The 6,000-nt window shown below is 44.1% G+C and overlaps 2 non-coding genes across 2 annotated transcripts; both read left to right on the top strand.

The window, feature by feature from the left end:
- The first annotated feature begins 285 nt into the window (after nucleotides 1-285).
- Nucleotides 286-368, top strand: trnal-uaa (transfer RNA leucine (anticodon UAA)). Its single transcript has one exon. It is a non-coding gene; the product is annotated as a tRNA-Leu (tRNA).
- Nucleotides 369-4,877: 4,509 nt separating this feature from the next.
- On the top strand, nucleotides 4,878-4,961 carry trnal-uaa (transfer RNA leucine (anticodon UAA)). The gene has a single exon. It is a non-coding gene; the product is annotated as a tRNA-Leu (tRNA).
- The last annotated feature ends 1,039 nt before the right edge of the window (nucleotides 4,962-6,000 follow it).

Here is a 6,000-nt window from a genome sequence, read left to right as displayed (position 1 = left end):
TCCTGAGACTTGAACCCATAATCTTGGCTGACACTCAAATGCAGTACTTGGGGAATGTTGCGTTCTTGAAGCTGTTGACCATCAGCTGAAATTTTAAATTGAAGCTCCATCTGCACCCTCGGGTGGATGTGCAAGTTCCCCGAGCCTTAGTCGAAAAATAATAGGAGAGTTGCGCCCGTGTCAATATAACGAAAAATGTTTGTAAATGCTCCCTGAAATCCGATATGTCTGGAGCTGAAGCCCAGATTTTCGCAGAGGCAGAGTCCAACCTCTGACAGGATCAGGGCCAGGATGGCCGAGTGGGAAAAGCGTTAAACTTAAAATCTAATGGGTTTATACCCGCGTGGGTTCGAACCCCACTCCTGGTAATTCCTTAATTAAAGAGATATTTTTCCCATCCTGCTCAGTGATACCCGATTTTCATCTGCTGAATCTCTAGTTTTCTGTAACAATGTGACACTCTGAGCAGATAATGAAATGAAATTGTGACATGTCTCTGCCGCTCTCTCTCTTTCGAGAGCTGTGCATGTGTTTGTGTGTTTGAGTCTTTGTCTCTCTCTGACCCACTCTGTCTGTCGCTGTCTCTCAATCTGTCTCTTTCTCACGGTGTCTGGTACTGTTGCAATGGGATTCTCTCAGACTCTCTGTCTGACTGTCTCTCTCTTTCCCATTATCTCTGTCTGTCCATGTCTTTGCCTGTCTCTGTTAGTCCCTGTCTCTAACCTGATAAGTATTTCCATTATTTTCTGTGTTGTCTCTATGTCTCTCTCTCTCTATCTGTCTTTCTCTCTATCTGTCACCCTCTTTTTCTCTCTCTTTGTCCCTGTCCTTTTCTCTGTCATTCCATCACTATTTGCCCCCCCTCTCATTTTGGAGCACGCAAATACATCTCTGTGTATGTATGTGTTTGAGTCTTTTTCTCATTCAGTCTGATCCTCCCTTTCAGTCTCAAACTTTCTGTCTCTCTTTGTCTCTATCTCACTGTCTGTCTCTCCCTGTTTCCCTGTTTGTCTCTGGTTCTGAATCTGTCTGTCTCTTTCTCACGGTGTCCAGTTCTGTTCGAAATGGATTCACTCAGTCCCTCTGTCTGACTGTCTCACTCTTTCTCATCATCTCTGTCTGTCTATGTTTCTGCCGATCTCTTTCTCTTTGCCTGTCGCTGGTCGTTGCTACCTCTAACTTGCTGAGCATTTCCATCATTTTCTGTTTATATCTGTCTCTCTCTCTATCTGTCTCTCTCCTTGTCCCTTTCTTTCTCTCACTCTTTCCCTCTCTCTCTTTATAGATCACACACACACATCTCTGTATATGTAGGTGTTTGAGTCTTTTTCTCACTGTGTTTGCCTCACTTTTCAGTCTCACCCTTTCTGTCTCGCGTTGTCTTTCTCTCTCGCTGTCTGTCTATCCCTGTTTGTCGGTTTGTCTCTGTCGATCAATGTGTCTGTCGACTTCTGTTCATAGCTCGATTACTGCTCTAACGAAACCCGTACCCTCGTCCGTATAGTGGTGATTATCCCCGCTTGTTATGTGGGAGAAGCGGGTTCCATTTCCCGACGTCGCAGCAGTTTTTTCAAAATGTCGAATTTTCCTTCTGTTTCTTGGTTTCGATTTTATTAAAAAGTTCCAGAGCAATATAGAACAGTAAAAATACAGCAAGAGGAGATTGCCTCTTCCAGGTTTTTATGCAAACGGAGACTTTTTCAGGATTCTGTTGCCGTGTGCTGCACAGAGATGGACGACTGAGTTTTTTCTGAGTAACATTTAAAGTGCCAGAGACGCAGTAATTGTGGCCGAGTGGTTAAAGCGATGGACTAGAAATATTTTGGGTTTTCTGCGCGGAGGTTCGAATCCTGCCGACTACAATTCTCAGCATTTTTCTTTACAATTTAACCAGGTTTTGGCAAAACTGATCTTGAGATAGATGGAATAACGTCCCACACCTTTCAACACTGACATTTTTTTCACATTTCTATTAGTCTGCAATATTCACGATACATACGGATAGAAAAATGCAAAAATCAGCCAAAGTAGTGACTCAGCCTGTCTATCCCTCGATATGTCTAAGTCATCTGTGCATGTCCGTTGGTGCCTGTATATTTTTGGTTATGTGTGTGTGTGTGTGAGTGTGTGTGTGTGTGTCTGTGTCTGTCTATCAGTATATATGTCTCTGTGTATGTGCAACTGTCTGTGGAAATCATCACCATGAATTTGGTATGTCCTGGAACTTTTTCAAAAGACTTGGAGAAAATAATACGTTTGCGAACTTTTGCATTGGCTTTGGTTCAGTGGCAGCATTCTCGACGGACAAATGCAAAGGCCAGCCAAAGCAGCGACAGTGACCCTGCCTGTCTATCCGTCTATTTGTCTAAGGCACTCTGTGTACATCTTGATCTGGGTGTCATGCTACATCTTTCATTGAAAGTGGGCATGCAAGCGCAACAGGCGGTGAAGAAGGCAAATGGCATGTTCGCCTTCATAGCTAGGTGCTTTGAATTTAGGAGCAGGAAAGTCTTCCTGCAGTTGTACAGGGCCTTGGTGAAGCCACACGTTAAATATTTTGTTAGTTTTGGTCTCCAAATCTGAGGAAGGACGTCCTTGCTATTGATGGAGAACAGCGAAGGTTCACCAGCTTGATTCCAGGGATAGCAGGACTGACATATGAGGATAGACTTAATCAGCTCTGCTCGTATCCATTGGAGTTTAGAAGAATGAGAGGGGATCTGATAGAAACATATAAAATTCTGACGAGATTGGACAAGTGAGAGGCAGGAAGAATGTTTCTGTTGCTGGGGAGTTCGAGAACCAGGGGTCACAGTCTAAGAATAAGGGGTAAGCCATTGAGGACCAAGATGAGGAGAAAGAGCTTAATTCAGAGAGTGGTTAACCTGTGGAATTATCTACCGCAGAAAGTTGTTGAAGCCAGTTCATTAGATATATTGAAGAGGGAGTCAGATATGGCCCTTACAGCTCAAGGGATATGGAGGGAAAGGAGGATATAGGTACTGAGGTTGAATGATCTGCCATGATCTTATTGAATGGTGGTGCAGGCTCGAAGGGCCAACGGCCTACTCCTGCAACTAATTTCTATGTTTCTATGTTGATGCTTGTATATTTTTGGTTATTTTATGTGTGTGTGTGTCTGTCTATGTCTATCTGTATGTATGTCTCTGTGTCTGTGCAACTGTCTATGGAAATCATCACCAAGAATTTGGTATGTCCTGGAACTTTTTAAAAAACTTGGGGAAAATAATACGCTTGTGATCTTTGGTATCGGCTTTGTTTCAGTGGCTCCATTCAAAAGGTCGTGTGTGTAAGTCCCTCTCCTGAGACTTGAGCGCATCATCTTGGCTGACACTCAAATGCAGTACTTCGGGAATTTTGCATTGTTGAGGCTGTTGACCATCGGATGAAATGTAAAATTGAAGCTCCGCCTGCACCCTTGGATGTATGTGAAAGGTCCCAGAGCATTACTAGAAAAAGAATAGGAGAGTTGTCCTCGTGTCAATATCACTAAAAATGTTCGAATATCCTCGCTGAAACCCTCTGTGTGTGTGTGTGTCTGTGGGGGTGGCGCTGAAGCCCAAATTCTGACAGAGACAAAGCCCGTTTCTGCCAGGCCCAGGATGGCTGAGTGGTTAATGTGTTGGACTTAAAATCCAATGGAATTATAACTGCGCGGGTTCGAACCCCACAACTATTTGCCTCCCTCTCTTTATGGAGCACACAAACACATCTCTGTATATGTACGTGTATGAGTCATTCTGTTATTCAGTCTGACCTTCCATCTCAGTCTCAAAGTCTCTGTTTCTCTTTGTCTCTATCTCACAGTCTGTCTCTCCCCGTTTCCCTGTTTCTCAACTTATCTGCCTCTTTCTCACGATGTCCAGTTCTGTTCCCATGGGATTCTCTCAGTCTTTCTGTCTGACTGTCGCTCTCATTCCCAACCTCTCTGTCTGTCCATGTCTCTACCTGTCTCTCTCTTTGCCTGTCTCTGTTAGTTCCTGTCTCTAACCTGCTGAGTATTTTCATCATTTTCTGTTTATATCTCTGCCTATCTCTCGATCTGTCACTCACTCTTTCTCTGTCTCTCTCTTTGTCACTGTCTTTGTCACTGTCTTTCTCTCACTCTTTCCCTCTCTCTCTTAAAAGAGCACATACACACGCATCTCTGTATATGTGTGTGTTTGAGTCTTTTTCTCACTCAGTCTGCCTCTCCTTCTCAGTCTCATACTTTCTGTCTCACTTTGTCTCTATCTCGCTGTCTGTCTCTCCCTGTTTGTCGGTTTGTCTCTGTCTCTCAATGTGCCTGTCGACTTCTCATGTTGTCCAGTTCTGTTCACAGCTCGATTCCTGCTCTGACAAAACAAATGACCGTCAGTTCCTCGTTAGTGTCGTAGTAAGTATCCCTTCCTGTCACTCGTGAGGTCGGGGTTCAATGCCCTGATGAAGGTGGAGCTTTTTCAAAATGTTGAATATTGCTTCAAATGTCCTGGAACTTTATGAAAAGACTTGGGGAAAGTAATACGGATGTGAGATTTGGTTCAGTGGCAGCATTCTCGGCTGAATCAGGAGGTTGTGTGTGTCAGTCCTTCCCCTGAGACTTGAGCATTTAATCTTGGCTGACACTCAAATACAGTACTTGGGCAATTTTGCATTGTTGAAGCTGTTGACTTTCGGATGAAATGTTAAATTGAAGCTCCGTCTGCACCCTTGGGTGGATGTGAAAGTTCCCAGAGCATTACTCGAAAAAGAATAGAAGAGTTGCCCCTGTGTCAATATTGCTGTAAATATTTGAAAATGCTCATTGAAAACCTCTGTCTGTGAGAGTGGAGCTGCAGCCCATATTCTCACAGAGACAAAATCCGAATACTGACAAAACCAGGATGGCCGAGTGGTTTAGGCGTTGGACGTAAAATCCAATGGGTGTGTAGCTGTGTGGGTTCGATACCCCACTCTTGGTAAATCTTTAAATTGAAACCGATTTCCTCCCATTCTGCTCAGTAATACGCAAATGTATTCTGTTGAATCTGTACATGTCGATGACTTTATAACATTCTCAACTGACAAAGAAATGGGATTATGCAATGTTTCTGTGCCTCTCACTCTCTGTTTTAAGAGAGCTCTTCATGTGTTTGTGTTTGAGTCTGACTCACTCTGTCTGAGGAATTACGAGCTGAATTTAGGGAGCCTGGAGCTAAATTAACAAATAGGACCTCAAAGGTAGCAATTGCAGGATAGCTGCCACTGACACCTGCTCGTCAGAGTAGGAATCGCAGGATAGCTCAGATGAATGTGTGGTGCAGAATGGAGTGATTCAATTTCCTGGGACATTGGAAACGGTTCAGGGGGAGCTGGGACCAGTGCAAACCAGACGCTCTGCACCTGGGCAGAACCAATGTCCACGGGGGAGAGTTTGCTTGTGTTGTTGGGGAGGGGTTAAACGAATATGGCAGTGGGATGGGAACCTATGCAGGGAGACAGAGGGAAGTATAATGGATGCTGAAAAGTAAAGGTGGAGGGCAGAGAAACCCAAGGCAAAAATCAAAAAGGGCCACATTGAAGCCAAATTATAAAGAGACAAGGTTTGGTAAGATAACAAGCCTGAAGGCACTGTGCCTCAATGCGAGGAGTATTCGTAATAAGGTGGACAAATTAACTGCACAGGCAGCAATTAATGAATATGATGTAATTTGCATCACGGAGAAATGGCTCCAGGGTGACGAAGGCTGGGAACGCAACATCCAGGGATATTCACCAATCAGGAAGGATAGACAGAAAGGAAAAGCAGGTGGGGTGGCATTGCTGGTTGAAGAGTAAATTAACGCAATAGTAAGGAAGGACATTCGCGTGGATTCTGTGTGGGTGGAGCTGCGGAATATCAAAGGGAAGAAAACGCTAGTGGGAGTTGTGTATCACCAAACAATAGTAGTGAGTTTGGGGACAGCATCAAACAAGAAAGCAGGGATGTGTGCAATATAGGTACAGAAGTTTATTGGGCGA

The sequence above is a fragment of the Pristiophorus japonicus genome, unplaced genomic scaffold, assembly GCF_044704955.1.
Source record: "Pristiophorus japonicus isolate sPriJap1 unplaced genomic scaffold, sPriJap1.hap1 HAP1_SCAFFOLD_503, whole genome shotgun sequence".
Taxonomy (NCBI): Eukaryota; Metazoa; Chordata; class Chondrichthyes; family Pristiophoridae; genus Pristiophorus; species Pristiophorus japonicus.
This window is presented reverse-complemented; position numbering and strand designations above follow the sequence as displayed.